A 26006-nucleotide genomic window follows, 5' to 3' on the forward strand; every position below is an offset into this window, starting at 1 on the left:
AGTTTATCCATCACTGGAACTGAAAGTTATCCATGATGGGTTTTATGTTCATCCATCAATGGTACTGAAAGATATCCATGAAGGGTTTTATGTTCGTCCATCACTGGTACTGAAAGTTATCCATGATGGGTTTTAAGTTCGTCCATCACTGGTACTGAAACTTATCCATGATGGGTTTTAAGTTCATCCATCACTGGTACTGAAAGCTGTCAATGATCGGTTTTAAGTTCGTCCATCACTGGTACTGAAAGCTATCCATGATGGGTTATAAGTTCATCCATCACTGGTGCTGAAAGTTATCCATGATGGGTATTATGTTCATCCATCACTGGTACTGAAAGTTATCCATGATGGGCTTTTTGTTCATCCATCACTGGTACTGAAAGTTATCCATGATGGGTTTTAAGTTCGTCCATCACTGGTACTGAAACTTATCCATGATGGGTTTTAAGTTCATCCATCACTGGTACTGAAAGCTATCCATGATGGGTTATAAGTTCATCCATCACTGGTACCAAAGGTTATCCATGATGGGTTATAAGTTCGTCCATCACTGGTACTGAAAGTTATCCATGATGGGTTTTAATTAGTCCATCACTGGTACTGAAACTTATCCATGATGGGTTTTAAGTTCATCCATCACTGGTACTGAAAGCTATCCATGATGGGTTTTATGTTCATCCATCACTGGTACTGAAAGCTGTCCATGATGGGATTTATGTTCGTCCATCACTGGTACTGAAATCTATCGAAGATGGGTTTTAAGTTCGTCCATCACTGGTGCTGAAAGTTATCCATGATGGGTTTTATGTTCGTCCATCACTGGTACTGAAAGCTATCCATGATGGGTTATAAGTTCATCCATCACTGGTAATGAAAGTTATCCATGAAGGGCTTTAAGTTTGTCCATCACTGGTACTGAAAGTTATTCATGATGGGTATTATGTTCGTCCATCACTGGTACTGAAAGTTATCCATGAAGGGTTTTAAGTTTGTCCATCACTGGTACTGAAAGTTATTTATCAATCAATCAATCAATCAATTTTATTTATATAGCACCAAATCACAACAAACAGTTGCCCCAAGGCGCTTTATATTGTAAGGCAAGGCCATACAATAATTACGTAAAAACCCCAACGGTCAAAACGACCCCCTGTGAGCAAGCACTTGGCGACAGTGGGAAGGAAAAACTCCCTTTTAACAGGAAGAAACCTCCAGCAGAACCAGGCTCAGAGAGGGGCAGTCTTCTGCTGGGACTGGTTGGGGCTGAGGGAGAGAACCAGGAAAAAGACATGCTGTGGAGGGGAGCAGAGATCAATCACTAATGATTAAATGCAGAGTGGTGCATACAGAGCAAAAAGAGAAAGAAACACTCAGTGCATCATGGGAACCCCCCAGCAGTCTAAGTCTATAGCAGCATAACTAAGGGATGGTTCAGGGTCACCTGATCCAGCCCTAACTATAAGCTTTAGCAAAAAGGAAAGTTTTAAGCCTAATCTTAAAAGTAGAGAGGGTGTCTGTCTCCCTGATCTGAATTGGGAGCTGGTTCCACAGGAGAGGAGCCTGAAAGCTGAAGGCTCTGCCTCCCATTCTACTCTTACAAACCCTAGGAACTACAAGTAAGCCTGCAGTCTGAGAGCGAAGCGCTCTATTGGGGTGATATGGTACTATGAGGTCCCTAAAATAAGATGGGACCTGATTATTCAAAACATTATAAGTAAGAAGAACAATTTTAAATTCTATTCTAGAATTAACAGGAAGCCAATGAAGAGAGGCCAATATGGGTGAGATATGCTCTCTCCTTCTAGTCCCCGTTAGTACTCTAGCTGCAGCATTTTGAATTAACTGAAGGCTTTTCAGGGAACTTTTAGGACAACCTGATAATAATGAATTACAATAGTCCAGCCTAGAGGAAATAAATGCTTGAATTAGTTTTTCAGCATCACTCTGAGACAAGACCTTTCTAATTTTAGAGATATTGCGTAAATGCAAAAAAGCAGTCCTACATATTTGTTTAATATGGGCTTTGAATGACATATCCTGATCAAAAATGACTCCAAGATTTCTCACAGTATTACTAGAGGTCAGGGTAATGCCATCCAGAGTAAGGATCTGGTTAGACACCATGTTTCTAAGATTTGTGGAGCCAAGTACAATAACTTCAGTTTTATCTGAGTTTAAAAGCAGGAAATTAGAGGTCATCCATGTCTTTATGTCTGTAAGACAATCCTGCAGTTTAGCTAATTGGTGTGTGTCCTCTGGCTTCATGGATAGATAAAGCTGGGTATCATCTGCGTAACAATGAAAATTTAAGCAATGCCGTCTAATAATACTGCCTAAGGGAAGCATGTATAAAGTGAATAAAATTGGTCCTAGCACAGAACCTTGTGGAACTCCATAATTAACCTTAGTCTGTGAAGAAGATTCCCCATTTACATGAACAAATTGTAATCTATTAGATAAATATGATTCAAACCACCGCAGTGCAGTGCCTTTAATACCTATGGCATGCTCTAATCTCTGTAATAAAATTTTATGGTCAACAGTATCAAAAGCAGCACTGAGGTCTAACAGAAGAAGCACAGAGATGAGTCCACTGTCCGAGGCCATAAGAAGATCATTTGTAACCTTCACTAATGCTGTTTCTGTACTATGATGAATTCTAAAACCTGACTGAAACTCTTCAAATAGACCATTCCTCTGCAGATGATCAGTTAGCTGTTTTACAACTACCCTTTCAAGAATTTTTGAGAGAAAAGGAAGGTTGGAGATTGGCCTATAATTAGCTAAGATAGCTGGGTCAAGTGATGGCTTTTTAAGTAATGGTTTAATTACTGCCACCTTAAAAGCCTGTGGTACATAGCCAACTAATAAAGATAGATTGATAAGCATTAAATAATGGTAGGGCTTCCTTGAGCAGCCTGAAAATAACTCAGACAGAACAATCGGAGAGAAAGAGTCTAACCAAATACCGGCATCACTGAAAGCAGCCAAAGATAACGATACGTCTTTGGGATGGTTATGAGTAATTTTTTCTCTAATAGTTAAAACTTTATTAGCAAAAAAAGTCATGAAGTCATTACTAGTTAAAGTTAAAGGAATACTCGGCTCAATAGAGCTCTGACTCTTTGTCAGCCTGGCTACAGTGCTGAAAAGAAACCTGGGGTTGTTCTTATTTTCTTCAATTAGTGATGAGTAGTAAGATGTCCTAGCTTTACGGAGGGCTTTTTTATAGAGCAACAGACTCTTTTTCAAGGCTAAGTGAAGATCTTCTAAATTAGTGAGACGCCATTTCCTCTCCAACTTACGGGTTATCTGCTTTAAGCTGTGAGTTTGTGAGTTATACCACGGAGTCAGGCACTTCTGATTTAAAGCTCTCTTTTTCAGAGGAGCTACAGCATCCAAAGTTGTCTTCAATGAGGATGTAAAACTATTGACGAGATACTCTATCTCACTTACAGAGTTTAGGTAGCTACTCTGCACTGTGTTGGTATATGGCATTAGAGAACATAAAGAAGGAATCATATCCTTAAACCTAGTTACAGCGCTTTCTGAAAGACTTCTAGTGTAATGAAACTTAGTCCCCACTGCTGGGTAGTCCATCAGAGTAAATGTAAATGTTATTAAGAAATGATCAGACAGAAGGGAGTTTTCAGGGAATACTGTTAAGTTTTCAATTTCCATACCATAAGTCAGAACAAAATCTAAGATATGATTAAAGTGGTGGGTGTGTTGTGTGGGCCGCTGAAGAGGAGGTACTGCTGGCCCACCACCACAAGACGGTGCCCTGCTTGAAGTGCGGGCTTCAAGCACGAGAGGGTGTCGGAGCGACCAGGAGTGACAGCTGTCACTCATCATCCGTACCAGCTGTCACTCATCCACTACTCATCACCACCACCATAAAGGCCGGACTGCAACTCCACCTCCCCGCCGAGAAATCAACTACCAATCAGGTAATTTTCTCTGCTGACTCAAAACATTGAGTAATAATCTGAACTTCTTTGCAGCCGTTTTCCTGTGGTGTGTCCTTATCTGTGGGATTGGTGTTTGGTGTGATCAGCGACGGCTTCGCTTCACACCCCAACCAGATAAGTGGTTAGACAGGAGCTGCACGAGTGTTTGATTGGAGGTGGAGGTTCTCCCTCCTTACTGAATACAGACTGTGGGATTACTGAGTGTGCGACCTCACACTCATCTGGACTGTCTCTGTTATCTGCCAGCAGTACCGGGTCTGACTGCTGAAGACAGCAGCCACCTGGGGCGCAGGGCTTGGCGGCTCCGGTGTTCTTCAGCTCCGTTGGCGGTGGAAGCTGTGTGTATCCAGCTTTTCTCTCGCCAGGCGTCTTCTATCGTCGAGCCTGCCCACACGTCACCTGGTGTATGATTGACAGTCACTGTATTGTTATTGTCTGTACATCGTTGTGTGATTCACAACATTAAACTGTTACTTTTTGGCTTATCCATTGTCCATTCATTAACGCCCCCTGTTGTGGGTCCGTGTCACGACACTTTCACAACAGGATTTCTCGGCCAGCGTCATGGATCCCGAGGGGCGTCAACCATCGCTTGAACAGCCAATGGAAGAGCGAGGTGCACAGGCGCCAGCAGGAGGCGTGTTGGGTGAGCTGCAGCACATCTTAACCGCCTTTACCGCTCGGTTGGGCTTAATTACCGAGCAGAGCAGTGTTCTCAATCGTAGGATGGAGGCTCTCACCGCCCAGGTGGAAGCGCGTGCTCAGGGCGTTGCTGCAGCACCTCCTCCTGCTGACCGTGTGCCAGAAACAGACATTCCGCTGGTCGTTCAACGAACCCCCCCACCTTCCCCTGAAGCATACATAAGTCCTCCGGAGCTGTACGGAGGCTGTGTGGAGACGTGCGCGGACTTCTTGATGCAGTGCTCGCTTGTCTTTTCACAGCGTCCCGTCATGTACGCAGCAGACGCCAGGCGGGTGGCTTATGTGATCAATTTGCTTCGAGGAGGGGCACGCGCCTGGGCTACGGCACTTTGGGAGCAGAATTCACGGCTCGTAACGGTTTATACTGAGTTTGTGAGGGAGTTCCGACAGGTGTTCGACCACCCTCATAGAGGCGAGACCGCTTCAAGTGTGCTGCTGTCGATACGGCAGGGGCGTCGGAGAGCAGCGAAGTATGCAGTCGACTTCCGCATCGCGGCAGCGCGAGCCGGCTGGAATGCTGTTGCGCTCCGCGCCGCCTTTGTAAATGGACTGTCTCTGGTCCTTAAGGAGCACCTGGTGGCGAAGGACGAGCCGCGGGATTTAGATGGGCTTATCGACCTGGTTATACGGTTAGACAACTGATTAACGGAACACCGACGGGAACGAGACGAGGGGCGTGGCCAGGCACAAGCCGTCCCTCTTCCTCCCGGGTCCGAAAGGAAGCCGACTTCCCCACGCTCCACTGCCAGGGCTCTCCACGTGACAACAGCTCCCCCTGCTGATGTTGCTATGGAAACGAGCAGGGCCAAAAAACGATCAGAGCAGAGACAAAGGAGGCTGATCCGTGGAGAGTGTTTTCTCTGCAGCTCTACCGAGCACATACAGAGAGAATGCCCCAAACGGTCAAAACAACAGCACTCGTCCTTAGAGACTGGGCTAAGGGTGGGTCACAACACCCACGTGGGGAAACCCCGACGATCTGCACGAATCCCAGTCACGATCCTGAGTGGGGATCTAACCCTTCATGCCCCAGCACTGGTGGACACGGGGTCGGAGGGGAATCTGCTGGATAGCAGATGGGCAAAGGAGTTTGGGCTCCCTCTAGTGGCCTTACCGTCACCATTGTCGGTGCGGGCGCTAGATGGCACCCTTCTTCCACTAATCACACACCAGACACAGCCAGTGACATTGGTGGTGTCTGGGAATCACAGGGAGGAGATTGTGTTTTATGTAACACCTTCTACCTCCCGAGTGATTTTGGGTTTTCCATGGGTGTTAAAACACAATCCCCGGATTGATTGGCCGTCTGGGGTTGTGGTTCAGTGGAGCGAAACCTGCCACCGGGAGTGTTTAGGATCCTCGGTTCCACCCGGTGTGACTGCTAAGGAGGAGGTTTCAGTCCCCCCCAATCTGACGGCGGTGCCGGCCGAGTACAACGACCTTGCTGACGTCTTCAGCAAGGATCTGGCACTCACGCTGCCCCTGCACCGTCCGTACGATTGTGCCATTGATTTAATACCGGGCGCTGAGTACCCGTCCAGCAGGCTGTACAACCTCTCACGTCCGGAACGCGAATCAATGGAGACCTACATCCGGGACTTGTTAGCTGCCGGGTTGATCCGGAACTCCACCTCCCCGATGGGTGCTGGTTTCTTTTTTGTGGGCAAGAAGGACAGCGGACTCCGTCCATGCATTGATTACAGAGGGATGAACGAGATCACGGTTCGCAACCGATACCCATTACCTCTGTTGGATTCAGTGTTCACGCCCCTGCATGGAGCCCAAATTTTCACGAAATTGGATCTTAGGAATGCTTATCACCTGGTTTGGATCCGGGAGGGAGACGAGTGGAAGACGGCATTTAACACCCCGTTAGGTCACACTGAGTACCTGGTCATGCCGTTCGGCCTCACCAATGCGCCCGCGACGTTCCAAGCATTGGTTAATGACGGCTTGCGGGACTTCCTGCATCGGTTTGTCTTCGTATATCTAGACGATATACTCATCTTTTCTCCGGATCCTGAGACCCATGTCAAGCATGTACGTCAGGTCCTACAGCGGTTGTTGGAGAACCGGCTGTTTGTGAAGGGCGAGAAGTGTGAGTTCCACCGCACTTCTTTGTCCTTCTTGGGGTTCATCATCTCCTCCAACTCCGTCGCCCCTGATCCAGCCAAGGTTGCGACGGTGAGAGATTGGCCCCAACCAACGAACCGTAGGAAACTACAACAGTTCCTCGGTTTTGCAAATTTCTACCGGAGGTTCATCAAGGGCTACAGTCAGGTAGTTAGCCCCCTGACAGCCCTGACCTCCACAAAAGTCCCCTTCACCTGGTCGGATCGGTGCAAAGCCGCGTTTAGGGAGTTGAAACGCCGGTTCTCGACTGCACCGGTTCTGGTGCAGCCCAATCCCAAGCGCCAGTTTGTTGTTGAAGTGGATGCCTCTGACTCAGGGATAGGAGCCGTGCTGTCCCAGAGCGGGGAGTCCGACAAGGTTCTCCATCCATGTGCCTACTTTTCCCGCAGGTTGACCCCAGCTGAACGAACTATGACGTCGGCAATCGGGAACTTCTTGCGGTGAAGGAGGCTCTTGAGGAGTGGAGACACCTGTTGGAGGGAGCATCGGTACCATTTACGGTTTTCACAGACCATCGGAACCTGGAGTACATCCGGACCGCGAAGCGTCTGAACCCCAGGCAAGCCCACTGGTCGCTGTTCTTCGGGGCGTTTTGACTTCCGGATCACCTACCGCCCCGGGACAAAGAACCAACGATCTGATGCCCTGTCCCGGGTGCTCGAAGAGGAGGTCAAGACCGAGCTGTCAGACCCCCCTGAAACCATCATCCCCGAGTCCACTGTCGTGGCCGCCCTTACCTGGGACGTGGAGAAGACCGTCCGGAGGCCCTGACACGGAGCCCGGACCCGGGGACAGGTCCGAAGAACAAACTGTACGTCCCACCAGAGGCCAGGGCTGCGGTCCTTGACTTCTGTCACGGTTCCAAGCTCTCCTCTCACCCAGGGTTGCGAAGAACCATGGCAGTGGTCCGGCAGCACTTCTGGTGGGCGTCTATGGAAGCCGACGTCCGGGAGTATATCCAGGCTTGCACCACCTGTGCCAGGGGCAAAGCCGACCACCACAAGGCCCAAGGCCTCCTCCAGCCTCTGCCTGTGCCTCGTCGCCCCTGGTCTCATATCGGCCTGGACTTTGTCACGGGCCTCCCGCTGTCCCAGGGAAACACCACCATCTTAACGATAGTGGACCGGTTCTCCAAGGCGGCCCACTTCGTGGCCCTCCCGAAGCTCCCGACGGCCCAGGAGACTGCAGACGGGGAGCCGGCTTGGACCGTGCGCCGGCTCCTGGATGTCCGTCGGAAGGGCCGGGGGTTCCAGTATCTGGTGGACTGGGAGGGGTATGGACCCAAAGAACGCTCCTGGGTGAAGAGGAGCTTCATCCTGGACCCGGCCCTCCTACCGGCGGCACCCGGACAAGCCTGGTTGAGGGGGGGGGTCCTGTTGTGTGGGCCGCTGAAGAGGAGGTACTGCTGGCCCACCACCACAAGATGGCGCCCTGCTTGAAGTGCGGGCTTCAAGCACGAGAGGGCGTCGGAGCGACCAGGAGTGACAGCTGTCACTCATCATCCGTACCAGCTGTCACTCATCCACTACTCATCACCACCACCATAAAGGCCGGACTGCAACTCCACCTCCCCGCCGAGAAATCAACTACCAATCAGGTAATTTTCTCTGCTGACTCAAAACATTGAGTAATAATCTGAACTTCTTTGCAGCCGTTTTCCTGTGGTGTGTCCTTATCTGTGGGATTGGCGTTTGGTGTGAATCAGCGACGGCTTCGCTTCACACCCCAACCAGATAAGTGGTTAGACAGGAGCTGCACGAGTATGTGATTGGAGGTGGAGGTTCTCCCTCCTTACTGAATACAGACTGTGGGATTACTGAGTGTGCGACCTCACACTCATCTGGACTGTCTCTGTTATCTGCCAGCAGTACCAGGTCTGACTGCTGAAGACAGCGGCCACCTGGGGCGCAGGGCTTGGCGGCTCCGGTGTTCTTCAGCTCCGTTGGCGGTGGAAGCTGTGTGGGATCCGGCTCTTCTCTCGCCAGGCGTCTTCTATCGTCGAGCCTGCCCACACGTCACCTGGTGTATGATTGACAGTCACCATATTGTTATTGACTGTACGTCGTTGTGCGATTCACAACATTAAATTGTTACTTTTGGCTTATCCATTGTCCGTTCATTAACGCCCCCTGTTGTGGGTCCGTGTCACGACACTTTCACAACAGGGTGGACTCATTTACATTTTGAGCAAAGCCAATTGAGTCTAATAATAGATTAAATGCAGTGTTGAGGCTGTCATTCTCAGCATCTGTGTGGATGTTAAAATCGCCCACTATTACTATCTTATCTGAGCTAAGCACTAAGTCAGACAAAAGGTCTGAAAATTCACAGAGAAATTCACAGTAACGACCAGGAGGACGATAGATAACAACAAATAAAACTGGTTTTTGGGACTTCCAATTTGGATGGACAAGACTAAGAGTCAAGCTTTCAAATGAATTAAAGCTCTGTCTGGGTTTTTGATTAATTAATAAGCTGGAATGGAAGATTGCTGCTAATCCTCCGCCTCGGCCTGTGCTACGAGCATTCAGGCAGTTAGTGTGACTCAAGGGTGTTGACTCATTTAAACTAACATATTCATCCTGCTGTAACCAGGTTTCTGTAAGACAGAATAAATCAATATGTTGATCAATTATTATATCATTTAGTAACAGGGACTTAGAAGAGAGAGACCTAATGTTTAATAGACCACATGTAACTGTTTTAGTCTGTGGTGCAGTTGAAGGTGCTATATTATTTTTTCTTTTTGAATTTTTATGCTTAAATAGATTTTTGCTGGTTATTGGTGGTCTGGGAGCAGGCACCATCTCTACGGGGATGGGGTAATGAGGGGATGGCAGGGGGAGAGAAGCTGCAGAGAGGTGTGTAAGACTACAACTCTGCTTCCTGGTCCCAACCCTGGATAGTCACGGTTTGGAGGATTTAAGAAAATTGGCCAGATTTCTAGAAATGAGAGCTGCTCCATCCAAAGTGGGATGGATGCCGTCTCTCCTAACAAGACCAGGTTTTCCCCAGAAGCTTTGCCAATTATCTATGAAGCCCACCTCATTTTTTGGACACCACTCAGACAGCCAGCAATTCAAGGAGAACATGCGGCTAAACATGTCACTCCCGGTCCGATTGGGGAGGGGCCCAGAGAAAACTACAGAGTCCGACATTGTTTTTGCAAAGTTACACACCGATTCAATGTTAATTTTAGTGACCTCCGATTGGCGTAACCGGGTGTCATTACTGCCGACGTGAATTACAATCTTACCAAATTTACACTTAGCCTTAGCCAGCAGTTTCAAATTTCCTTCAATGTTGCCTGCTCTGGCCCCCGGAAGACAATTGACTATGGTTGCTGGTGTTGCTAGCTTCACATTTCTCAAAACAGAGTCGCCAATAACCAGAGTTTGATCCTCGGCGGGTGTGTCGTCGAGTGGGGAAAAACAGTTAGAAATGTGAACGGGTTGGCGGTGTACACGGGGCTTCTGTTTAGGACTACGCTTCCTCCTCACAGTCACCCAGTCGGCCTGCTTTCCCGGCTGCTCGGGATCTGCCAGAGGGAAACTAACGGCGGCTAAGCTACCTTGGTCCGCACCAACTACAGGGGCCTGGCTAGCTGTAGAATTTTCCACGGTGCGGAGCCGAGTCTCCAATTCGCCCAGCCTGGCCTCCAAAGCTACGAATAAGCTACACTTATTACAAGTACCATTACTGCTAAAGGAGGCCGAGGAATAACTAAATATTTCACACCCAGAGCAGAAAAGTTCATGATGGGTATTATGTTCGTCCATCACTGGTACTGAAAGATATCCATGAAGGGTTTTAAGTTTGTCCATCACTGGTACTGAAAGTTATCCATGATGGGTTTTAAGTCCATCCATCACTGGTACTGAAAGCTATCCATGATGGGTTATAACCTGGTGCTCCGCTGCAAAACATTGTATACCTAGTGAGCAGCATTGAATTTTTGCTAGATTTTGCGGGATTTGAAACCTCAATAGGGCAAATTATCGATTCCGCTTGTCGAGCCGATTCTTTATCCATTCCATTATCAACACCTCCCGTGAATTTTCTGTGTACTAAAAATCGGCTTTACAGGTTTTCTATGTCAACAACATTTTATTGAGTCTTAAGGGCCTTTCACACTGAACGCGTCAGACGCATCAGAAGCGCCAAAAATCGGTCTAAAAAGCATTATTTTCAATGAGACGCGTTGCTTTTTAGACATGTCAGAAGCGTCATTTTAACTCGGCTTTTGACGCAACGGGAGCGCGCATTGCCGCTTGTCGGCAGGCTGACGGAGTCAAAGTTCAATCCAATCCAACTTTCGACACTCTGAGCTGTGACATACCTTCGCGATGTCCAATAGGAACGACGCGTTGGGCCAAAACACGGAAGACGAGTGGCAGAAACCACTGATCTCTACAAAATGGATCAGTGGAAACCACTGATCTGTACAAAACATTAACGTGTGACAGGACTGCTCATTTATAGAGCAGTTTTCTGAAGAAAAATCATTGGAAATGTTTTTTTGTTGTTGTTTGTTACCTCAAAATTTCTGATTACTGTTTAAAAAAGTTTAGAACACTTGTAATTAAAATAGCTAAATAAATCAATAAATGGTTCTTTAGAAACCTTTCATCTGTAAATTAAAACCACCTGTTATTTCAGATTACATAATTTCTTGTTTTACATAAGGAACCTTGGACATTCATTTTTAGACAAATAAAATAACATGGAAACTTGTACATGTTTTAAAGTCTGGTAGATTATTTATATCTCATTTCAACCACAAAAAGACACTATATAAATACAAATGTGTATTATAAAAGCAACAGGAAATAATTTAACAATGACTGCAGTGTGACTGTAAAGTAGGATTTCTGTGACATAAACCTCATGATGAATTTTTTTTTATATAGTTATTTAAACTTGTAATTTTGTCAAAATATGTAATTGTCTTTAATGTTGTTATCAGGACAGTCATTTCTAAAATATGAATTTGAGCACAATAAGTGGAGAGCTTCTACCTGTGCAAATGTTTTTTGACTTTGATTCGTGGACATTTTTAATGATCCGTTCATTTAATGTTAAAATTAAAATGAAACAGCTTTTTAAAAAATAATAAAATAGTTGCTGTTGAAAGAGCCTTTTATTTAGAAGCAGGTGATGTTATGCTGGATTCTCTGGACCAGATGAAGGTCTCCTCTGCAGCTTTGAACTCTGGTGGTGTTGCTGAAGACACTTTTGTCCTATTTTGAAGAGCAGAGATGTTTTCTTTCGAATGGACTTCGTGGTGTTCAGCTCATCAGTGGAAGTTTGGTTGTCTGCACAGCAAATGTTCCTGATTGGGACAAATAAAAATATTTTTTTAAATATAAAGAAACACTAAACAGTTTATATATATATATATATAAAAAGGAAAAAAAACAGCAAAAAAAAAAAAAAACGATGGGGAAAAAAAAAAACGCCCAAAAAAATAAGTTATTTAAAGTTGAGCTTTTGTGGTGTCTGAAAAAAGCTGTAGCTTTATTTGGTAAAAAATAAGAAAGACTGAACCGTCTACAAATTAAAGCGTTCACTCAGATCAACTGTGCTAAAAAGCTAAGCTAACGTTAGCCGATCATTAAACCTTCACAGCAGTGCAGAAACGTCACGCTTTACTTTTATTTTATCCTCACCCTGATAAAGCTGCAGAACTAACCTCCGTTGGGCAAACTGGGACTTTGCATATATCCAAAAAGTGGGAGATTTCGGACTGAGTGGGTTTGGTCCATCACCCCGGCTGCCTGCCTCGGTCTGCCCAGTGATGATGCCTGAAGGCCGGCTTCTCCGTGTGGGTCGGCCCGCTGTCGCGGTTCGATCGATATCCCACCAAGTAGTCAGTTCTCCCTCGGTCGGTGTCACTCCAAAAAGTAGCTGAAAAAAAGCTTCTCCTAGCAGGGTGATGGGAGAATCGTTCTACTGCTGTTTTTTAAAGCTTTTTTGTGGTTCAGGCGACATAAATTCAAGATGGCGATCGCTGAGCTTTTTTCAGATTGTGGAAACAGCCAGAGTGTGATGTAGCCGCAATCTCCGCTCCCTTGCTGCTTCTGAAGCGACGCGTCTGACGTCACGACGTGTTGGAACGCATCGGCCTGACGCGCTACGGGGCGTTAAAGCGTCACGCTAAAGACTGCAGTGTGAAAGGCCCTTTAAAGTAAATAAATATGAAATTGGTCACTGGATCTCTAGACATAAATAAAAATAAACAAAATCTGTAGTTTTTGTCAAAAGCATTTCCTTTCAGACATTAATGAGACAAATGTAACTCCATAGACTCTGAGATGAACTTTTCAGCCGGCTGCGCTGCACGTTAGGATATAATTCATAAAAAATGGAGGAGGTCTCATTTTGGGAGAAAAAAGCCCGGTTGGTCGGTTGTAGTTTGTATTATAACGTTTGGAAAGAGGCGTCATTTGATTTAAAATGGCGGTTCGCTCTGACATTATTAATTCCGACCGAAACCTTTGGAGCTGTGCACTTAGTCACACTGTATTTTCTCCTGGCTCTTTATATACTTTACTGCCCATTACAAAGAACCACATTGATATATTCCTGATTTTGAATTTAATAAAGATCATGTTGAAAATCAGGCCTGGGTCTTTACATACCAACTCCATCTTGTAAAAGACCACAAACGTAGCTCTCACAACACTTTTATAGAATGTGGGCGTTACAGTGGGTGTGGTTTAGTGTATATGTTACTGGCTCTCCCTGATAGGGGGAGCCCTCCCTGGATCTGAAACTTGCACATACGTGTTGGAAGTGAAACTTAACTCATGTTTAAACTTTAAACCAGATGTCAGAGACTTTCAATCAAAGGTAAATACTTGATCACTAACATAAAATATGGAATTAGCACAGATATTAGCTAACACCACAAAACAGAGCATATTAATGTTATTATTATTATTATTATTATTTCCTTTACCCGATGGACAACTTCGGGCTCAAACCAGAGAACCATCGCGTAAAACTCCGGTGTAGAACATTGGACGTTTCTTGCCCACAACAGGACAACAGTCTCAGTTCGTGACTTTAATCCACACAAAGGTGACTCACGATTGACATCTTTAAATGGCTTTGAGAGGGTTAATGAAGACATTGCTGACCTGCCACTGGAAGTGAAGCAGAGAACAGCGGGTCGGAGCGCTCCTTCTTTGCCTCAAGCTTAAGCAGATCCGCCGCAGTTTGCAATCAACAGAAATGATCATTTCCTGATAAACACCCTCAAAAACAACGGCCACTCTGGTGTCCTGAACTGAAGGACAGATAAGGGAATCATTAAGCACAAAGGCAACTGATGTCATCATTTTTGAATTGAATGAATGAATTTATTCAGCACACAGACTTGTCACTAACAAAAACTCAAAAATACGACAATTCAGCAGTGAACATATGTGACCGAAAGGGTGTGGGCACAAGCAAAGCTTAAAAACGCCCACCCCTTATATATACATACACATATACAACAACAAGTGCCAGCAGACAGTATAAATTAATCAAAGAAAAGACAACCAGACAAACAAAGTGCACAATCCCCAAAAACAGTAACAAAAATCTATAAACCTAGTTCATCATATTAGAATTAATAAGCAAGAAGAAATCATATTGTTCTTATACAGCCTTTTAAAGCTAACTAATGTACCAGATAATTTGATGTTATCAGGACAGTTATTCCAAATATTAACACCTTTAACAGAAATGCAATGACTTTTTACAGTAGTTCAAATCTTTGACTTCTCAAATACTAACGTTCCTCTCAAATTGTAACTCGACTCACTCATTTTAAACAAATCCTGGACATGTTGAAGAAAAAGTTTGTTTTTGACTTTATACATTATTTGAATTGTGGCATATGCAACCAAGTCCCACAATTTTGAAATATGTAAACCGACAAATAACGGGTTTGTTGATTCACGGTAAGGTTTGGCACTAATAACTCTTATGGCTATCTTTTGTAGTAAAAATATTGGTTTTGTATTAGTTTTGTATGTGTTTCCCCAAACCTCAATGCAACAGGTCATATATGGAACAAGTAATGACATGAGCGAAGCGTTACGCAGCGGCACAAAGCTCACTCATGGTATAGGGCATCCTAAACAGGAGGTTTTCAAATCCACAGTAAAACAGGAAATGTTCAAATGTCAAACACTTCCTCGATTGACAGACAAGATCCCATGGAATCTCATGGGAACTCAGTGGCAAGCTCACACTCAAACAGGAAGTGCCAAATTTTCAGTAACAGTGAAACAGCACATGTCAAATGTTGAACAGTTCTTGGCATGGGTGGAGTGGAGGCCAGGGTTTCACTGGACTCCCCTGAAATCTGATTGTACACAGATGATTGACATGTCACAGCACCACACGTCTGGCTGAAAGAGCTGCATTTGAAATTAGTGAGTCACATTGACTGCTAGGTTTCTCCTGTCCAGTAGTTGGTGCTGTGTACCACAAAAAGTTATAATCCTACATTAGTAGAAAAAGAAAAATGTTTGAGGTCCAGGTTGTTAAAAGCAGCATTTCTCCTTTAATTCAGGTTGTCTTATAAACACATGTTTAAGCTAACAGACAGCAACTGATTCATGCTCTGTTGGCTTATTAGTGTAGCAGATTACTGAAACAATCCTTCAAATGGTGATACAAGCATCAAATTCGGCACAAATACAGCTTATTTGTACCATATTTGATGCTTGTATCACCATTTGCAGGATTCCACTTTAAATATTCTCTTATCTGCTGCACTATGTATGAGATGTAAGATGCTGCTCCTCATTGTTTCTCAATTGCCCTCAGAAGTATTGGAACACTTGGTATCTCACACATTTTAATTTGTTTATTCCATTTCAGATACATTTTTTAAATCTAAAATTATCTTCCAAACTCAAATTGAAAGCAAATTGCTACAACTTGATATAAATTAATTAAAAATATAAAATCCAGCTTCCTGATGAAGTGGTGTAGAGGAGGATTTTCTTAAAAAGAATGTTGGGAAAGTGTAGTGACACGGACCCACAACAGGGGGCGCAAATGATCGGACAATGAAAGAGTCGAATATGAACACTTTACTGTTGTGAAAGAACACAACAAAAACACAGAGGATTACAGAATTTGAGCAAACAGTCAATCCACAAAGGTGACGTGTGGGCAGGCTCGAGGATAGAAGACGTCTGTCCTGAGAAGAACCGGAACCACGCGATTTCCTCCGCCACCGAACCTGGAGAATACTGGAGCCACCATGTTCCGAGTCCCCAGGTGGCCACCGTCTCCGAGTGTCGGATCTGGTACTGCTGGCGAGGAGCAAAAACAGTCATATGTGGGTGTGTGCACACCCAGTAACAACAATGGTGGGAATTCCACCTCCACCTCTAACACACACTCATGCAGCTCCTGTCTTACCACTTATGTGGTTGGGGTGTGAAGCGAAGCCGTCGCTGATCACACCAAACGCCAATCTCTCAGATAAGGAACACCACAGGAAAGCAGCTGCAAAAAGATTTCAGACTAAGACACAGTTTAGTGTTAAGGCTGCAAATATTACCTTCACAGGTAGATGATATCTCGGCAACGAGGTGGAGATGACGTCCGGTTTTTATGGAGTGGAATGATGAAGTGTAGATGGATGACAGCTGTCATGAGATAATGAGTGACAGCTGTCACCCCCGGCTGTGTCCGTGGCAGCAGCGCCCTCTCGTGCCTGAAGCCCGCACTTCAGGCAGGGCGCCCTCTGGTGGTGGGCCAGCAGTACCTCCTCCACACAACAAGACCTGAAAGTTCAGCTACAATTTGACAGAAAGTACTTTTGAGGTGAAAGCCTAGATATGATGTTTTGGTGAAAGAAATGTTTGTATTTCTTCATAATTGATGTAAATAAAGTCCAAGACATATTCAGTGACTTGGAAATGTTCATGTTTCCATCCCCTGACTTGTTTAAAGAAAACTGGCTATAAAACTAATTATTATTTACATTTTTTTCCCCCCAGTTTTAGAGATTTGCTTTCAGTTTGAGTTTGAGGAAGATAATTGTATAAATTTTATTCTTTATTTTTTTGTATTTCTTGTATTTAAAATTACATAAACAAAATAAATGTGTGAAATTCCAAGTGTTCCAATACTTTTGGAGGGCACAGTATCCTAACTGTTGTGTGCTGGGGTGTTTGGCTGGCTTGGTTTCTGTTTCTCCCACCAGGTGGTATGCATTCAGGACTGAGTGGCTGAGCATTAGGACCTCACCCGGAACACCTGAGGCTTGTTTTCACGTGCAGGTCATCAGGACTCACAGCTGTGGTGTATCTGTCTTGATCAGAGATTGCTGCATTTAAACCTTGAATGCACAGTGTGTGATTGCCAGAGACTTGACCTTGTGAGCAGACGTGTGAAATTGACGTCAGGAGAACAATCTCATCATTACGGACGCAGAGACCACTCCAGGTTTGACGCCACAGTCTGTGAAGGAGGATTGGGTGAGGTCTCACGCTCTTCAGCACACTTCCTGAGGTAATTTGGTTTTGGTGACTTTTATGAAGTAATGACAGTGGATTTGGTGTCCCTCACACCTTGTGTTATTGAGCTGTCACGTTATGCTAATTGTCTAATCAGCTTCTGCTGCAGTGGAGATTTGAACTGAGTTGTTCCGTGCCTGCAGGGTGAGAAGCTGAGATATATTTAAGCCAGGAAGTGTTTGCTGATTGTGTGCACCTTTTGAGCTGTCTCTCTGCGTGGAGAGTGTTGGACTCGCCATGTTTTCTTTCTTCAGACTCTGTTTGTCGCGGCCACCTGGGGGGGTGTCGGCGGGGTCCCTGGGTCCAAACTGCTGTGGCTCCGGACCGTTTGCGCTGCTGAGAGCGTGCCGTGTTTTCACCTCACCAGCCCGCGGACTTTTTAGTTATCACTTCACTCACTTACATTAAAATGTGTTATCTTTTGAACCGTGCTCTGCTTATTTTATGCTGGGTCCTGTCAAACGCTGGGTCGGTGCTCCAACCGCGTCCGACACATAACAGTCTCTGGCCATTTAAAAATGGACCAGCGGAAGCAGAGACGGTATTTTTGCCGGGAAGGCTGCAGCAGATGTTGGAGTTGATCCGGGATCAGTTGCGGGTGCGCGTTGGTGCGCGCATGGCGGAGTTTACAGCTTGGGTCGCGTCGCACCCCGCTGTTACGGCTGTAGCCCCGTCTCCTCCCGTGCAGCTGGCTCCGACGCCTGTTGTAGCAGCCCCGGTGATATTTAGTTTGCACTTTAAGCTGTTTGGTATAACCTGCTGTCGTTTACAGCAGTGTGAATTGTTTTTTACTCTGTTACCACGGGGATTTTCTTATTTGGCACTTTGGCTCCCTCTGTTGGTGACAGAGTCGCATTACCGTTCAGGTTCAAAGGATGGAAAACTGTTTTTTCCATTCTTTGCACTTGACGATGTAGGCCAATGTTTTTTTTTTTTTTTTTTTTTTTTATTGGTCTGTTTCTTGATGAGGTTTTTATCAGGGGTTAACTTGTTTTTTTTTTTTTTTTTTGTGGGTTTAAAGCACTGTCTGTGGTCTGGAGTTGAAAATGCAGGCTGTCTGGAGCATAGTTTGACCCAGGTGACTTTATGTTTGTCTGGTCTTTCTTTTTTATTTCTTTTCGTTTCACCTCCCAGGGTTTGATGGGATGGTCCTCTGGGGGGTGATGGGGGGGGGGGGGGGGTAATTGGGTTGTTTGTTTTTTTTCTTTATCTTTTTTTTTGTTCCCTCTTCTCCTCTGGCTCCAGCCATGTGGCCCGTACGTTGTCGGCGTTGCTGGAGTGGTGCAGTTTAGTTATGCTGGGCGTTTCCCAGGTAACCTCTGCACCCGGGAGGGGGGGGGGGGGGGTTAGATTTTTTTTTTTTGCAAGCTTAAGTTTCTTAAGTGTTTTCTTCTTTTCTCCTCTTCCCAGGGTTTGATGGGACGGTCCTCTGGGGAGGGGGGGGGGGGTGTTGGAATGGTTGTTTGTGTTTTTTCTTTTTGTTTTGTGACTAGGCACACTCTGAACATGGTCAAAAGAAGGCTGAATGCACAGGTTTATGAACTCCTGGCCAAATCTGTGCAAAGTGAATGACAAACGAATGCAAAGATGCAGTCAGAGGTGGAGACTCTAACAGTTCTACTAACTGAAGCAGAAGGCAAGACCATCAAATTAAACAAAAGATATCTCTGCACTGGAGTCTCAGTTGCAGGATACTCAGGAGCTGCTCCAAGAGGAAATCCATGGGACACCTTCCTGTGTTCCTGTTTTCTTTCTTCAGACTCGGTTTGTCGCGGCCACCTGGGGGGTGTCGGCGGGGTCCCTGGGTCCGAACTGCTGTGGCTCCGGACAGTTTGCACTGTTGAGAGGGCGCCGTGTTTTCACCTCACCGGACCGCAGACTTTTTAGTTATCACTTCACTCACTTACATTAAAGTGTTATCTTTTGAACCGTGCGCTGCTTATTTTATGCTGGTTCCTGTCAAACGCTGGGTCGGTGCTTGGACCACATCCGACAACACTAACCTTATGAGTGTGGTATTATTGCTGTTTTGTTTAAGGTTTAATCTTCACTGTTGCTGCACTTTGTGTCAAATCAGTCATATCATATTGATATGAAAATTCAGTAAGGTATATCTTCTATTATACATTCAAAATCTAAGGTGGAAATCTACTCATTTATTAAGGTACACTTAAATATCTTTAAAGAAAAGAGTATTTCCACTTAGGTGCCTGGTTTTGAGAACCAGGGATGGTAGGTTGAAAAGCTTTTTTTATCCCATGGGAACTTTCCCTACGCAGCTCAAGCATGTGGACAGAATGTATATAAGTGACATGATAATTTGTCCATATTGTACAGCCCTACTGTCAACTAGCTGAAAACTTTGAATACTAATTTACATCTACATTAAAAAAAAAAAAATGCTTAAAGTGGCAGGGGGTTAAGAGGGCTGTAATTAAGGGGTCAGCTGAAAAGCAAAAAAGAAAGCTTAAAAAGGTGGGGTATGGGGGTAGAGCCCCTCCACAAGCTAAAAGGCAAAATAAGGAAAATTATTAAAGCCCCAGAAGTTGAAAGGTTTGTCATACTCACAAGAACCATTTTAATTCAATTTTATTTATATAGCACCAAATCACAAACAGTTGCCCCAAGGCGCTTTATATTGTAAGGCAAGGCCATACAATAATTACGTAAAAACCCCAAAGGTCAAAACGACCCCCTGTGAGCAAGCACTTGGCGACAGTGGGAAGTAAAAACCCCCTTTTAACAGGAAGAAACCCCCAGCAGAACCAGGCCCAGGGAGGGGCAGAGATCAATCACTAATGATTAAATGCAGAGTGGTGCATACAGACCAAAAAGAGAAGGAAACACTCAGTGCATTATGGGAACCCCCCAGCAGTCTAAGTCTATAGCAGCATAACTAAGGGATGGTTCAGGGTCACCTGATCCAGCCCTAACTATAAGCTTTTTCAAAAAGGAAAGTTTTGAGCCTAATCTTAAAAGTAGAGAGGATGTCTGTCTTCCTGATCCGAATGGGGAGCTGGTTCCACAGGAGAGGAGCCTGAAAGCTGAAGGCTCTGCCTCCCATTCTACTCTTACAAACCCTAGGAACTACAAGTAAGCCTGCAATCTGAGAGCGAAGCGCTCTATTGGGGTGATATGGTACTATGAGGTCCCTAAGATAAGGGATCTGATTATTCAAAACCTTATAAGAATTTTAAATTCTATTATAGAATTAACAGGGAGCCAGTGAAGAGAGGCCAGTATGGGTGAAATATGCTCTCTCCTTCTAGTCCCTGTCAGTACTTTAGCTGCAGCATTTTGAATTAACTGAAGGCTTTTCAGGGAACTTTTAGGACAACCTGATAATGAATTACAATAGTCCAGCCTAGAGGAAATAAATGCATGAATTAGCTTTTCAGCATCACTTTGAGACAAGACCTTTCTCATTTTAGAGATATTGCGCAAATGCAAAAGAGCAGTCCTACATATTTGCTTAATATGCGCATTGAATGACATATCCTGATCAAAAATGACTCCAAGATTTCTCACAGTATTACTGGAGGTCAGGGTAATGCCATCCAGAGTAAGGATCTGGTTAGACACCATGTTTCTAAGATTTGTGGGGCCAAGTACAATAACTTCAGTTTTATCTGAATTTAAAAGTGGGAAATTAGAGGTCATCCATGTCTTTATGTCTGAAAGACATTCCTGCAGTTTAACTAATTGGTGTGTGTCCTCTGGCTTCATGGATAGATAAAGTTGGGTATCATCTGCGTAACAATGAAAATTTAAGCAATGCTTTCTAATAACACTGCCTAAGGGAAGCATGTATAAAGTGAATAAAATTGGTCCTAGCACCGAACCTTGTGGAACTCCATAATTAACCTTAGTCTGTGAAGAAGACTCCCCATTTACATGAACAAATTGTAATCTATTAGATAAATATGATTCACACCACTGCAGCACAGTGCCTTTAATACCTATAGCATGCTCTAATCTCTGTAATAAAATTTTATGGTCAGCAGTATCAAAAGCTGCACTGAGGTCTAACAGGACGAGCACAGAGATGAGTCCACTGTCCGAGGCCATAAGAAGATCATTTGTAACCTTCACTAATGCTGTTTCTGTACTATGATGAATTCTGAAACCTGACTGAAACTCTTCAAATAGACCATTCCTCTGCAAATGATCAGTTAGCTGTTTTACAACTACCCTTTCAAGAATTTTTGAGAGAAAAGGAAGGTTGGAGATTGGCCTATAATTAGCTAAGATAGCTGGGTCAAGTGATGGCTTTTTAAGTAATGGTTTAATTACTGCCACCTTAAAAGCCTGTGGTACATAGCCAACTAATAAAGATAGACTGATCATATTTAAGATCGAAGCATTAATTAATGGTAGGGCATTCTTGACCAGCCTTGTAGGAATGGGGTCTAATAGACATGTTGATGGTTTGGAGGAAGTGACTAATGAAAGTAACTCAGACAGAACAATCAGAGAGAGAGTCTAACCAAATACCAGCATTACTGAAGGCAGCCGAACATAAAGATATGTCTTTGGGATGGTTATGAATAATCTATCTCACTCACAGAGTTTAGGTAGCTACTGTGCCCTGTGTTGGTATATGGCATTGGAGAACATAACAAAGAAGGAATCATATCCTTAAACCTAGTTACAGCGCTTTCAGAAAGACCTCTACTGTAATGAAACGTATTCCCCACTGCTGGATAGTCCATTAAAGTAAATGTTATTAAGAAATGATCAGACAACAGGGGGTTTTCAGGGAATACTGTTAAGTCTTCAATTTCTATGCCATATGTCAGAACAAGATCTAAAGTGCGGTTAAAATGGTGGGTGGGCTCATTTACATTTTGAGCGAAGCCAACTGAATCGAACAATAGATTAAATGCAGTGTTGAGGCTGTCATTCTCAGCATCTGTGTGGATGTTAAAATCACCCACTATAATTATCTTATCTGAGCTAAGCACTAAGTCAGACAAAAGGTCTGAAAATTCACAGAGAAACTCACAGTAACGACCAGGTAGATGATAGATAACAACAAATAAAACTGGTTTTTGGGACTTCCAATTTGGATGGACAAGACTAAGAGTCAAGCTTTCAAATGAATTAAAGCTCTGTCTGGGTTTTTGATTAATTAATAAGCTGGAGTGGAAGATTGCTGCTAATCCTCCGCCTCGGCCCGTGCTACGAGCATTCTGTCAGTTAGTGTGACTCGGAGATGTTGACTCATTTAAACTAACATATTCATCCTGCTGTAACCAGGTTTCTGTAAGGCAGAATAAATCAATATGTTGATCAATTATTATATCATTTACTAACAGGGACTTAGAAGAGAGAGACCTAATGTTTAATAGACCACATTTAACTGTTTTAGTCTGTGGTGCAGTTGAAGGTGCTATATTTTTTCTTTTTGAATTTTTATGCTTAAATAGATTTTTGCTGGTTGTTGGTGGTCTGGGAGCAGGCACCGTCTCTACGGGGATGGGGTAATGAGGGGATGGCAGGGGGAGAGAAGCTGCAGAGAGGTGTGTAAGACTACAACTCTGCTTCCTGGTCCCAACCCTGGATAGTCACGGTTTCACAATTTCAATCAGTGACTGAATATGTAGTGACGTGGAGATGTCTGCAGTTTGACTGAAGATGTGAACATATCCTGTATCTGGTAGCAGCCTGTGAGCAGGACTTATGTCTCTTTTGTCCTTTATTTCACAATTATGACAGAGTTTTTTGGGAAAGAGTGAGGAGCAGCCCCGCAGCCAGCAGCTGAGTTTCTTTTTTTTTTTTTTCTTTTACGTGCGCGCGCGAGCGAATCATCTGTGGAGAATATTTTATTAATTAACAACACAGATGTATAATATAACAAATGGTGACTGGTTTACAAACACAATTATGAGAGAGTTTTTTGGGGGAAGAGCGAGCATCAGTCCCACAGCAGGCAGCAGATTTTTTTTTTTTTTTAATTGTTTACATGTGTGCACGTGAACGGGACAGGAGGTCCTCAAACTCCGTCCTGTAGAGGTGGAAGGACCACTGAAAGCGGCCGTCATCCAGACACAGCTCCTGCAGCAAACAATAATACTCTCTGTATTGGGAGCTTTCCACAACAACTCGCTCCGTGTGATCAAGGTCCGTCATGTTAACTTGACTGACAACCGGCGAGCGTAATGGAAGCTCCTCCTATTTGATGACGCACCGTGGCAAATTTTCGCACGTGACCCCCGCGAATTTGTAGCGTGTGATCGCGCCCGGTGTGAACGCGGCATTACACATAACAGTGACACAACAATATTAGTACAAGCTCAGTTATTGAGATAGTTTATGCAATTCACACTTAATGAATTTTGATTCTGCTGAGCAGTAAATTTAATCTGTCATTTTTACAGGTGAAAGTTGCATATCAAGTTGTGTCACTGTTCCAGTGAAGAAAATGAACTCAAGCAGAAAGAAGAATCATGGTACAGACCTAAGAGTTAGAATGGTCAGTTTTAAAAAGTCTCTATTACAGCAGCAGTTATGCAACTATTTTGATTTAATTTATTAATCTTTAACACACTTGCATAGTCCAGCTTCTCAGTTGTAAGGATCTAATGCTTTTCTCTGTTTTATATATTCTGAATATCTTTGGGTTATAATGAAACATATTCATTCTTTACATTCATTCATAAATACAGACATATATTTGTTAAAGTTACTTCTAGCTTTTGGCTGTTCTCAGTGACTGCCTTTATTTTTAGGTTCTCATATGAAGTCAACTGAAATCGAGTACAATATCCATGCCACTTGGTTCATACTGAGTTTATGATGTTCAGCTGTTATTAGAAATAGTTACATTTAGTTAGATATGGATTATCAAGCTCATAGTCAAAGGTGCTGTTGTACTGCACTATACTATTTTTATGTTTCAAATATTTTATCTCCCTCATTACATACAGGAGAAGGACAGATTATTAAAGCTTTTCTGAATATATTGTACTTCAGTTAAACACCATCGTCATAAACGTAATGATAAAATACACAACTGAATATTATTACTTCCCTGAGAAAGTGTCAACAAATGCTGTAAAATAGAGACACCATGACAGTCTTGATGTTATCTTTATGGTGGAGAAGTTTTGTTGAAATAGTGTATGAACACATGATAACTTGATTTTTTTTAACTTGTTTTGATTCTGTCTTTGTTTCCTCTTCTGCACAGTATAAAGCCTCACATTGTGTTTATCATTTTTCAGGTGGATGCTCAGACCTTTTATCTCCCCAAACGGAAGCTGACCTCTTCAGTAAGGACAGAACTTCAGATGTGGATGGTGAGTCAAAAAATCTTGGGATCAGCAGTAGTTGTAACTGAACACTGAAATATAAACAGCTGATCTTTGTTTTTTCTCTAAGATGAAAATACCACATTGACTGAGACTGTCCCACATCAGAGTAAAAAAAGGGCCAAAGTTGTGGATGACGGTAGGTTTAAAAAACAAAACAAAACAGGATACTGTCCATTTAAAACATTTCAAGACTATTCTTTGAAGAGTCCATACTATCAGTTAGTAGAAACAGTTCCATGCTTTTACTTTGTTGGTATTGGAACTGTTCTGAGCTAAATAATCCATTGTAGTAAATGCTTAGTACTCTTTAATTTCATGTTCCCCTGGTTACATACATTCTTCTTCTTCTTTTGACTGCTCCATTAATGGGTGCCACAGCAGATCAATTGTTTCTGATATGTTCATTGTTAATCTTGTCCATTCTCATCACTCCTAAAGAGTATTACAACATCTTCAGCTCTGCTACTTCCGGCTCTGTTTCCTGTCTTTTTGTTAGTGCCACCATCTCTAAGCCGTCCAACATAGCTGGTCTCACTACTGTCTTGTAGACTTTCTCCTTCACTCTTGCTGATATTCTTCAGTCACAAATCTCTGCTTCCACCTTTCTCCACCCACTCCACCTTGCCTGCACTCTCTTCTTCACCTCTCTACCACACTCTCCATTACTTTGAACAGTTGACCCCAAATATTTAAACTCATCTACTTTCACCACTTCTACTCCTTGTAACTGCACTATTCCACTGGCCTCCCTCTCATTCACACACATGGACTTAGTCTTGCTCTTACTGACTTTCATTCCCCTGCTCTCCAGAGCATATCTCCACCTCTCTAATGACTAGACTCGACCTGTTCTCTACTGTCACTACAGATACAATATTGTCTGCAAACATCATAGTCCATGGAGACTCCTGTCTGATCTCATTCGTCAACCTGTCCATCACCACTGCAAACAAGAAAGGACTCAGAACTGATCCTTGGTGTAATCCCACCTCCACCTTGAATGAGTCTGTCATTCCTGTTGTGCATCTCACCACTGTCACACTGTCCTTGTACATGTCCTGGACTACCCTTACAGACTTCTCTGCCACTCCAGACTTCTTCATACAATACCACAACTCTTCTCTTGGCACCCTGCCATAAGTTTTCTCTACACACAATGTACTGTAACTCCTTCTGGCCTTCTCCGCACTCCATCAGTATTCTCAGAGCAAACATGGCATTCATAGTGGTCTTTTTCTGCATGAAACCATATTGCTGTTCACAGATCTTCACCTGTTTTCTAAGGCTAACAACTACTACTCTTTTCCATAACTTCATGCTGTGGCTGATCAAGTTCATGCCTCTGTAGT

This window comes from Thalassophryne amazonica, chromosome 9, assembly GCF_902500255.1.
Source record: "Thalassophryne amazonica chromosome 9, fThaAma1.1, whole genome shotgun sequence".
Classification (NCBI taxonomy): Eukaryota; Metazoa; Chordata; class Actinopteri; order Batrachoidiformes; family Batrachoididae; genus Thalassophryne; species Thalassophryne amazonica.